This window comes from Rhipicephalus microplus, unplaced genomic scaffold, assembly GCF_043290135.1.
Source record: "Rhipicephalus microplus isolate Deutch F79 unplaced genomic scaffold, USDA_Rmic scaffold_41, whole genome shotgun sequence".
NCBI classification, from domain to species: domain Eukaryota; kingdom Metazoa; phylum Arthropoda; class Arachnida; order Ixodida; family Ixodidae; genus Rhipicephalus; species Rhipicephalus microplus.
The window spans coordinates 3,641,604-3,653,210 of NW_027464614.1; the positions used below are offsets into that span (position 1 = coordinate 3,641,604).

An 11,607-nucleotide genomic window follows, 5' to 3' on the forward strand; every position below is an offset into this window, starting at 1 on the left:
TTGGTGAGACATCATTTAACCATATGGTGTGGTAGCGCAATTTTCACGGGGACGAAGTGTCGTGTGTTCTTGTCCTCTTCGTCCCCGTGAAAATTGCGCTACTACACCATATGGTTAAATCATGATTGGTTGATCTAAGAAATTCAGAAAAAAAGGAAGCTGCCTGCTGAATAAGCATGCGGCACGCATCACCACACGCCCAGCGTTTGTGGAATCGCTTTGTGGTACATCTTTTGTGTTACGTGACAAGTTATATATCGGTAAGTGCTGCAATATACACGGAACACCCTGTGTTTCACTCAGCTAATTGTCAATGGCATATCCTTGGATTGACGACCGAAAATAAGAGGTCAAGCACGAGCCTAACCACTAAAACGCAAAAAAATCTACACTGTAAACCAAATACACCCATATAGGTGTTTTATAGTGTCTATAACTCACATCCCAACACCCCACGAAATGGGTGTATCAAGCAGGACTACACCTATATCGTGGGGCGGATTTCCGAATTTACACCCTATGGCACAAACATTTCTTAGGGTATAAAGACATATGTACACCCAAGTGGCCTTAAGGGAGTGAGGTAGTAAAAGCGAATGTACCCAAGTAATCTTAAGGGCGTAAGGGTGTAATATTGCTATGACACCCTAACACCCTTAAAAAACAAAAGTAGTGTAGGGGTGTAATTGCTCAAACAGCAAAAAGGGTGTGGGGGTGTTCATGCTGAATAATGCCCCAACACCCATGCAAAAAATACCATAATTCGAAAGTTACCCCTTTCCAGTAAGCCCCTGTGAAAGCACGTGAAAGCTTACCCTTTAGCTAGACCTTTCATGTGCAGATGTCCTATTGTAATGGCTCCTGCCACAGTGTGGTAATCCTGGCCTTAGCACAGCTTTTATGGTGCATATATGAAGCACGGCATATAACACGTAATCCTAGCTTACTGCAAAGGCATCACTCAAAATGAGCTGCCACACATAACACAACGTTCACAAAGTCATGCCATTGTGCAAAACGAAATCAAGCTTTATTTTATTAGGCACAGAGCACATACAGGATTCAGAGACAAATTGTACCTTAATCAAAAGCCTTTTTCAATTGTGCAAAGCAGAATGCCATTTGCTACAAAAGAAGACCGGAAATCAGACGGCAATGGTACGGCATGGAGCTCTAACGACCAATGCATACATATCAAAGTACAACAAAAGAGCCTTTATTTGCACTTAAAAATGAAGAACTAATTTTAACATGCTTCAATGCAGCACAAAAGCACAGTGCAGTGAAGCATACAAACAGCAGGAAAAGTAGTGCAATGCAGCATGCCTTGTTTCACCAATATACTGAAATAATATATCAATGCACATTACAATTACAACAATGATACGCCACAGTTTGCATGTGTTGTGGCATGCCTTATGCATATTATGCAAGGCTAGTGGTATTCTAATGAATGTAATGACAAAACAGTCTTAAAATGGCATTTTCATTTCACAATAACCCTTGTGTGTTCAGACATTCAGAATACTGGGGAAACAATAATACAGGAGTGAAAACAATAGGCAAAATTACAATAGCTTAACAGTGTCACTAGATACTAACCACGCAGAATAATTGATTTAAAGATGTAAAATATCAAGCGCGTCACATAATCTGTCCCCCTGAAACAATGCAACATCAAGGAACATAAAATGGGCACACAAAAGCAGGGTGAAAGAGTAACCACTTACAGCTAGCAGAGGTGGAGCAGCCAAGCTATCATCTGGAGCAATATTTTGGAGCATCATATCTTGCTTTTCTAGGGAGAAAATCTAAATTTGGAGCAGGTTTCAGGAAAAACAAACACAGCATTTTTGAGCTTGAAATTTCAAATTTACAGCATTGATTGATATGTGCAGTTTAACGTCCCCAAACCATCATATGGTTATAAGAAACGTCGTAGTGGAGGGCTCCGGAAATTTTAAACACCTGGGGTTTTTTAACATGCACCCAAATCTGAGCACACGGGCCTACAGCGTTTCTGCCTCCATCGGAAGTGCAGACACCGCAGCCATGATTCAATCTCACGACCTGGGGGTCAGCAGCCGAGTACCATAGCCCCTAGACCACCGCGATGGGGCTTCAAATTTACAGTAGTACAACAAATTAGACTGAATCACACACACAAAAAAGTATATGTAGAAATTATTTGACATACGCTAATTCATTCAAAATACACGAGAGTGCAGCTAGTTTAACAAAAGCACTCTTGAACTGTCCCACAGTGCAAACAATGATATCCTCCCTAAATACGAATGCTCCTCAACTCGAATCTCATCCTTCACTTGTACTAGCTGAGCACAGCGCCACCGCTTGTCTAAAAATGACGCTGCGTTTCTTGAGAATCGCAGCAGATTATCCCTGATATTGAGTGACTTGCTCTGCCTAGAGACTGCGCTGGAATCAATTTTCTCAAGTCAAGGTGAAGCATTTAGTGAAGGGACGTTCTAAAATACGGGTGTAAAACTCGCAGTAGCATTTGGTGAGTTTGTCCAACTGTTTGACAGGTGACCCAGAAATTCCAGATATTCGTAAAGGAGGAGCTCAAGGGGGTGGCGAAAATGACGAAAAGAAAAAAAGTGGCATACAATTTTCTTTATCGTCGCTTAAGGCTGCAAAAACCTCAAAAATCACTCTGAAAGACGGCCAGCCTTTATACTAGTACTCGTTATTGAATGGCATCTGCATGGCAGAGTAATATAGGGACAAAAATATTTCGTGTCCTGTAAATCAAAAAGCACTTTTCCGCAGAGCGAAAGTGTATTCTGGCAAAAGCGACTTAAAAAGCGTTATGGACGTCACAGAAAGGGGGGGAGAACTTTCTTTTAAACCGTTCTACTCTTTTCTTTTGCTGTGAGGTTAGAATATAGCCAATTAAAAGTTATAATTACCGTTGGCACATCTGTACTAGATTGGATGATGATGACCCCGCCTCGATGGTTTAGTCGCCCAAGTACTCAGCTGCATTTTTCATGCAGGCGGAAATGCTGTAGGCCCATTTCCTTAGATTTGGGTGCACAAGAACCCCAGGCAGCCGAAATTTCTGGAGCCCTCCCCTAAAGCGTCTCATAATCAAATGGTGGCTTTAGGACATTAAACTGCACACAGCAATCAATTGGATGGTGATGTGCAAACTTAAGTTGAATAATGGATTTTATGTTTCTTGTTAAAATTAACAATACTGAGAAATAATTGAGGCTGGTTGGGCATTTCATAATGGTTTTGTGCAAAATTAGGAAATTGTATCCAATTGACAGAATTGGCACGGCTGCTGTTCCATGAACATGCAAATATGAATACGAAAATATTATGTAATATTTTGCTACGGACATTAAACATGTACTGTGAATAGACATGAATGCCTGAATTGAATAGTGAATTTCACGTCGAAACCACGACCGCACAAAGAAAACAGATGAACAGGACGGGTGCTCACTAGCAGCTGTTTGTACCTTATATTCATAATATACTATATATTCATACGTACAACCTTAAAAAGGTGGCGAGCCGGCATGAAGTACTGATCATGTTCGTGCCCCTAACAAACTAGCAAAATTGCGCAGGTGCATCGCTGAAAATCATGCTGAGCAGCTGAAAGGCTGTAAAAAGAAGCATGCGTGGCCATTCACGAAGTCTGCCACTGAAGTGGTTTACAACATACCCCTATCGTGCAGAAAGACACATGTTAGCCAGACGACGAGGCACTGCGTCAATGATCGAGCGAGGGAACACGCCCTTACGGCAAAGAATAACGACGGTGCCCATTCAAGAGCACTTGTCACTTCATGTGGGTTCACACCAAGAGCCATTTTGATGGGCTTTCACAAAAGAAAAGGGGTATCAATTGCGTTAGCAAAACTTCACTCATCATGTATGAGCTGGAAGCATGGTATCTAGCGATCATGTGTCCTGTAGCGTGATTAGGTAAGGGACGGCCCGAGTAGGTTACACAAGCGTTGACAAAAAGTGGGTTTATATCAGCCTATTTCCTCAAGAAATCAACAATTGCAAATGAGTGCCCATTCCGTTTATGTGTTTTCTTCGTTTGTGTGGTCATCATTTTGGGGCAAAATTGACTAATATTTATAGCAAATATGCACCAACTATCCCAACAGTGAGTTCTACTAGATATGAACGGCACTGCTGCACATGTAAACAACAACAGCACGTGCAGTTAGTTCCCTTAGAACTGTGAAAAAAGCGGCACTATACCGTGCTTCAGAGGAGGCACTTTCAGTATATTTTTTGGTAAATAAAGGCTTATTAAGCATAGGACCTTTTTCTGTGTTCATGACACACTGTTAGGGTGATTTCATGCTAAACGCTCAGCCGTTTTGGCGACCATCTCAAATGCATTCGAAAAATATTGTGCTGATTAACTGTATTGAAAGCAGTGAAACGGTAGGATATTTCGAAGAGAAAAAATGTTTGGTCGCAAGGTTGCCGTCGGAACTTTCGGGGATGTCGTTTGGGTGTGTGTGAAAAAATTTATTTTAAAAGTACGTTCTTACCAAACATGGTCTACATGTTGAGTAAAGGTTCTTGTGTAAGGTGTTTGAAGCTCAGTAATATTATTGCAACTATACTGGCATATATGCTTCTAAGAATTTATCCAAAATGTGCTATGTTTGCAATTTATTGCAATAGTGCAGTTTGTATGAATATCTGTGTAGTGAATACCTACTCCAAACAAGGTATATTTTGAGAAAAAAATATTTGAGACTTATCAAGCTGGTAAACTTTATGAGAAAAAATCATAAATTCTACAAAATCGTAATTTTTGATCATATTCAGATGCGATTTACGCCATGTGGTGGCTTAAATAAAAATTACCTTTATACATAAATTGAAAGCAAATGAGCACTTCTTTTCATATACTATCATTGAATTTTTTGTTTTAAGGAAGAAAATATTTTTTTAGCATTCCCTTTGGTGCCTATCTTCCCATTTCGTCATACGACAGCTGCCACCTTGAAATTTCCTATTTTCATCAATGGGAAAGTTCAAAACTCATTTTCTTCCTTAAAAAAAATGTAGTGATAACAATTGGCACACGAAAATACCTTTTTTTTTCCTTTTGATTTAGGTTTGAAGGTCATATTTATTTGGACCACTCCACAGTGCAAATCGGGTCTCAGTATAAACGAAAATTACGATTCTGCGAAACTCGTAATTTTTTCTCGTAATGTTTAGCAGCTTAAGAAGTCTCATAATATTATTTCCTCAAAATATACCTTTTGTGTAGCTAGTATTCATTAGTCAGACATTCATAACACATGTTGGCTAAGTTCTTGTAGGCGTAGTAGACGAAGAAAGTGCTTAACAGCGTAAATGACAAGAAAGAAAATATGAGACGAAAACAGAGCCCTGAAAAAAACAACCAAAGTTTATTGCAAACTAACTGCAATATACAGAAAACAGAATCTGCGCATAACCACGCATTATAAGCAGAATTGCACATACATGCACCATACAGCCTACCTTATCGACAACCGGTCATATAAATGGACCCCAGATAACTAACTTCACAGCAGTTAAAAAAATTGAGGGTGCGCTAAGACAGGAAGCGCCAAGTTCTTGAATATAGAAAGATTCACTAATCTCGTGCTCGCGCCGATTTTTATATCCCCCGTGATCAAACACTTGTCAAGAATTGGCTGTCAACAAGACTTATTACAATGGTCTACCAAGTGGCTGGGAAGGAAACCTTTTAGAGAGTTAGCGTGCTCCCTAAACCGATCATTCATGCATCACCCTGTCTGGCCGATGTCCACAAGTAAATAATATCTTGTAGAGAATAGCGAAAACACATTCAACATGGTGCATAGCGTGTTTCTTAGTGCATGCTTCTTTCGCAGTTCCTTCGCTGTTGACCCTGCGACATAGGCCAGCGAGCTTGTCGCGTGCGCACAACGCAACTCTTACACCTATTTTTCCAGCGACCTTCTTTAGCCTATGGGAAACTTCGTGTACGTAGGAAATAACAGCCTTGCTCGAATGAGGCTTGTTGAGTTAGCTCTTGCTTTGTGTCTTATCAGGCAATCTTAGTGACGTTAGGAGAGTCTCGGCAATAGAAGTTAGCAGGGGATTAGAAAAGCCTGCTTGTTGAAGGCAGTGAACTAAGAACGAGAAACTGCACTCTATCTGGCGGTGACAAGAGTCAGTTAGAATTGCCTTTAGGCAGGAAAAAGCGAAGCTTCGCTTGACTAGCTTAGAATTAGTGGACGTAAAAAGAAGGCTTTTCCTTGAGCAAGGTTCGTACCGCCAATATACATGGTCAATCAAAAAAGCATTTCCAAGTCAAGGCATCGTAACTTATTGTCATGAATTGAACTCCGACTTTAATTCCAGTTGCATCATTTCACGCCAAAAAATGTCAAATATCTCACCGGTGCAGATGTGTGCAATGGCTCAAGTTTAGCACCGCTTCTGTGCGACTTTTTACTCGCGCGGTATGAAAGAAGTCTCATGGCTAACTTTGATCACACGAGTACAGTTAAAGTGTTCGACTACGTTGACGACTTTTTAGTGCTTTACCGCATCTATCAATCTGACCCTCGGCGAACCACCGATGAGATATTTGACGTTTTCGAGTGTGAAATGAAGAAACTAGAAATAAAGTCGGAGTTTATTTCTCACGACAAGCTACGATGTCTAAAATTAGAAATGCTTTTTTTGGTTCATCATGTATGTTGGCGGTACGAGTCATGCTCAAGAACGAACCTCTTTTTTACATCCGCCCATTCTAAGCTGGTCAAGTGAAGCATCGCTTTTTCCTGCCTAAAGGCAATTTTAACTGGCTCTTGTCACCGCCAGATAGAGTGCAGTTTCTAGCTCCAAGTTCACTGCCTTCAACAAGGAGGCTTTTCTAATCCCGAGCTAACTTCCATTGCCGAGACTCTCCTAACGTCACTAAGAGTGGTTGATAAGAGACAAAGCAACAGCTAACTCAACAAGCCTCATTCTAGCAAGGCTGTTATTCCCTACATACACGGAATTTCCCAAAGGCTAAAGAAGGTCGCTGGAAAAATAGGTGTAAGAGTTGCGTTGTGCGCACGCGACAAGCTCGCTGGCCTATGTCGCAGGGTCAACAGCGAAGGACCTGAGAAAGAAGCATGCACTAAGAAACACGCTATGCACCATGTTGAATGTGTTTTCGCTATTCTCTACAAAATATTATTTACTTGTGGACATCGGCCAAACAGGGCGATGCATGAATCATCGGTTGAGGAAGCGCGCTAACTCTCTAAAAGGTTTCCTTCCCAGCCACTTGGTAGACCATTGTAATAAGTCTTGTTGACAGCCAATTCTTGACAAGTGTTTGATCACGGGGGATATAAAAATCGGCGCGAGCACGAGATTAGTGAAGCTTTCTATATTCAAGAACTTGGCGCTTCCTGTCTTAGCGCACCCTCAATTTTTTTAACTGCTGTGAAGTTAGTTATCTGGGGTCCACTTATATGACCGGTTGTCGATAAGGTAGGCCGTATGGTGCATGTATGTGCAATTCTCCTTATAATGCGTTGTTATGCACAGATTCTGTTTTCTGTATATTGCAGTTGGTTTGCAATAAACTTTGGTTGTTTGTTCAGGGCTCTGTTCTTGTCTCATCTTTTCTTTCTTGTCATTTGCGCTGTTAGGCACTTTCTTTGTGTACCATACAGCACCAACCAGTCGTATCCAGCACATTGTTAGTCTTGGAGGCGTAAGTGCCAGTGAAATTGCACTAATATTACTGCGCTTCAACACTTTACACATGAACTTGTACTTAACATGTAGACAAATTTTGGTATCGAAGCAATGAGCAGTACTTTTAAACTACCTTCCCACAAACCACACTGAAACGACATTCCAGTAAGTTGAGAAGGCAACTACGTGACCGAAAATTTTTTTTCTTTGGAAATTATTTTACTGTTTCACTGTTTTCAATGCAGTAAATCATCAAATTTTTTTTTAATACATTTGAGATGGTCGCTAAAATAGCTGGGATGTTTGGCCTGGATTGACCCATTAGTGAATCAACCTTTTAAGCTGGCGACATCTAGGCCATCTCCAGTTTTTCATACAACTGTAACATTATGCATTGTACACAGTTTTCTACACGCACTGCTGTTGATCTGATGGCAAACTGATACTTATATTGAAAATATAAATAGGTATATAGGACACATATAGCTTGAGATGAAGCCTTTCCTATCAGAGGAATGTTCCTAAAATGTACAAGATATTTGGTGCACCCTATGAGTAGCGTCCACCACTGCTGTGACCCTTTGAGTGAGGTCGTGAGCCCGGAACAGCTGCTTTCAGGTTGTGATGAAGAGTGCACTGCATTGTCAGCATCCAGTCCATCGTAGAAGACGTAGTGTGCTTTCTTTTCAACATTCTGCATGTAAGAGATGCACAACATTCAACTAAGCATTTAAAAAATACTGGGAACAATCAGAACCTCATTATAATGTGTCATATAATAAAAAGCTCCAGCTTCTCCACTTTCAGCTTTACCACTATTCACTTTTATATTTACAAGCACCTGTGCATATTAGTGTACGAATGCAAGTGCCATATTTGAGTATGGTTTTTTCACCACCGTGGTTGTGGTGAAAAAGTGCTTCTCTCTTGAATCATGCACCTACCAAGAAGCTTGAAATATACTGGGAAGCTCAAATTTCAGCGTTTATACCAAGTTTTCTTGCTAAGCTAGAATACCCTAACCAATAGGCCACTACAATGGTTGATACAAAAAATTATATAAACCCATTCCGACAGAAAAGTAGCAATATTTATCATTTACTTTGAAGGATCGTTGTGTAGACATGTACACATCACAGATGTACAATCTACTGTGTGAAAATAGTGTAAAACATCGAGCAAGCTCCAATATGGAAGGATCAACAGCACTTACAATATGACAACTGCTGCTGGAAAAACAGCACTGTGTATTTGTGGAAGCTCACCTCTAAATTTCTTCTCCAGTTACATAAATTTGGTGTACTCGATAATTTTATGTCTTTCACAGGTTGCTTATTGGTAAAAAAATGATTACTTTAGGCCACGAGTAAAACTGACAACTCTCAAGAATAAATAAGACGTGCTAACCCTATTCTTCGAGTGCATGCATAAGCAGCTCATTTGCAGTTGAATTCTTTAATTCATAAAAACAGCCATGCAACAGATAATGTATCACAAGTAAGTTAAATATATGCTCAATAAGCTCTGAACTGTTGGACCATAAATATGTGTAATTTAAAAATTGCACGACATATTGGAGAAGTAGCTAACAGGAATATATGCATGAGGGGCTTATTAGTTGGATCAGTGTGCTTACATTCGTAAGGATGAAACCTGCACAGACAAAATGCATGAAACAGACAAGAGCTGTTAGGTCTGCCTGCTTTCATATACAGCCACCTGTGTCGCCATCCTCATTTTGTTTTTCGCGAGCCTGTTCTTTAGTGGCTAACTATGCCTACACCATTATCATCTGTGCTGTATCAGTCTAACTGAAAGTTTTTTGTGGGTGTTTGTTGGTACACTTTGGCTAAGCTTTCATATGTAACCACATCGCAAAACCCTACACCAAGATATACAGAAATATTCTATTCTACAATATTCTATGTGCTGCAATACAATGGTGCAAAAATGCAAAAAGATGTGTGCAATTGAGTGTGGCTGTTCAATCGCTTATTAAAGCAGATCAATATTTCTATATCCTGATCATTTACGATATACTAGTATAAATATAAACAAACCTAGCAAGGCATCAAAAGCGCGAATCACTGATTAAACAAGGTACATATAAATTCTTTGGTTAGCTGCACGTTTTTTAACAAAACACGTCACGCCGCTGCAAAGCGCAGGCATCAAAGGGGTACTGATACAAAGTTTAAGTATTTTACAATTGTTGCTTTAAATAGCGTATTTACTCGCATTAAAAACGCACCCCTATTTCAGTCATTGAAATCTGGATTTTTTTTTTCACCCGCGTAATAAACGCGCCCCATTTGTCCACTGCAGTCCCGCTAACTGACAACTGGCGCCTCTTTTACCGTTGATCTGCTTCGTTTTTATTATATTATAATGCCATTTCTTTCGCCCACCTCGGCTCGCTCAGCCCCCCCCCCCCCCCTTTGTTTTCTCACCCGCTGCCGAATGCCGTAAGGTTTATCTGCGCGGGGCACATCCCCCCGTTTTCTTTAACCATGCCCCAAAGCGAGGTTCACGAACACTGCGGCATCGCAGCTGATAAGCACACAGCGAGCGAAGGTCACGAAGCTACCGACGCCATGAGACGGTCGCTTCCTGCAATCACGACTATCACGGGCAAATCGGGAGTTGGCAGGCAGGCACGCACTTCTGCACTTCGTTGTTCACATACACGAAAGCTTACCTTTTCAGCAATAGCACGAAATCCAAAAGCATTCTCCATGTAGCTCCCAGCGTACAGTCCGTTGATTGCTTGATCGAAAACACTCTGCTTGCGGCGGGCACAAGCTTCAACGAAAGCCGTTGGCAGAGGACACACACTCCGCCGCACCGAAGTTGTTCTGTACTTGCCGACACGCCACAGATTGCAGTGACACGTACTGTATCTACTGCAAGCACAAGTTAAACTGTGCAAGCCGTATAAGTACGCGTCCCTAACAAAGCAAGTGAATAGTAAAATAATAAACCACCGTCAGCCTGCAGCAAACACGCACACGACATGTTACCACCCAATTCAAAGTCTGCCTGTTGACGATGGCGATGCGCAGTTGCCCCGAGACCTCAAAACCGAAACCGAAACACATAGCAGTACCGTTTTATGATATAATTTCCAAGCTATGTCAAGCCTCCAAGATATAGTGTAATATTTCATGCTTGACAACATATTTATTTGCTAGCAGAGCTTCAAAGTCTTTTTTTTGCCACTGACGTGTGCAGGCGGAAAATGCGTAGCCTTCGTAATGTACATTTTTTTTTCCCGGTGAGGCGTTATTGCGGCGTTGTTTCTACATTTCGGAGTCAAAATTTGTTACTTGCGGAACATAGATATAAATAAAAAGTTAGGGAAGGGTAACAAGGAGGTTGTTCCATATTTGACACATCTCCCACCCTTTTTTATGTTCGTTTGAGGAGATATCTTTTAATTCACAATGGGGCAAATCTAGAACCGAAACAAGCTCAACTAACGCTGCCTTGACATATACATACTATCAACGTTCTTCTAGAACAGTAATATTTATAAATAGTGTTTTAGTTTTACTGTTTTAGAGGAAACGTGAACGTATGTATGAGCCAATTGAGTGTCATGTGAGCGACTTTCGGGTCAGGATTTGGCCTATTTCGCAAAAAAAGAGAGCTTAAGCTTCGGATCCGCACGTATGCAACTACAGGCAAAAATGTACATACAAATTGCGCCAGGCCCCCTTTTTTCCTCTTTCTGTTCCCTTGCACGCATAAATCCTAGCAACACCCCTGCTGTGCTATTAGCTTCTTTTAAACAACACTCTGCCAATCAGCAAGAACCGGGGGCTTTGCTTTTTTTACCGACAAAGTATGAAGGACGCTTGCTTTTATTTCAAGTCTTAA

The 11,607-nt window shown here is 40.9% G+C and overlaps 1 pseudogene; it reads right to left on the reverse strand.

The window, feature by feature from the left end:
- Nucleotides 1-10,936, reverse strand: part of LOC142787000 (INO80 complex subunit B-like) — a 61,133-nt pseudogene extending 50,197 nt beyond the window's left edge.
- Nucleotides 10,937-11,607: the final 671 nt, after the last annotated feature.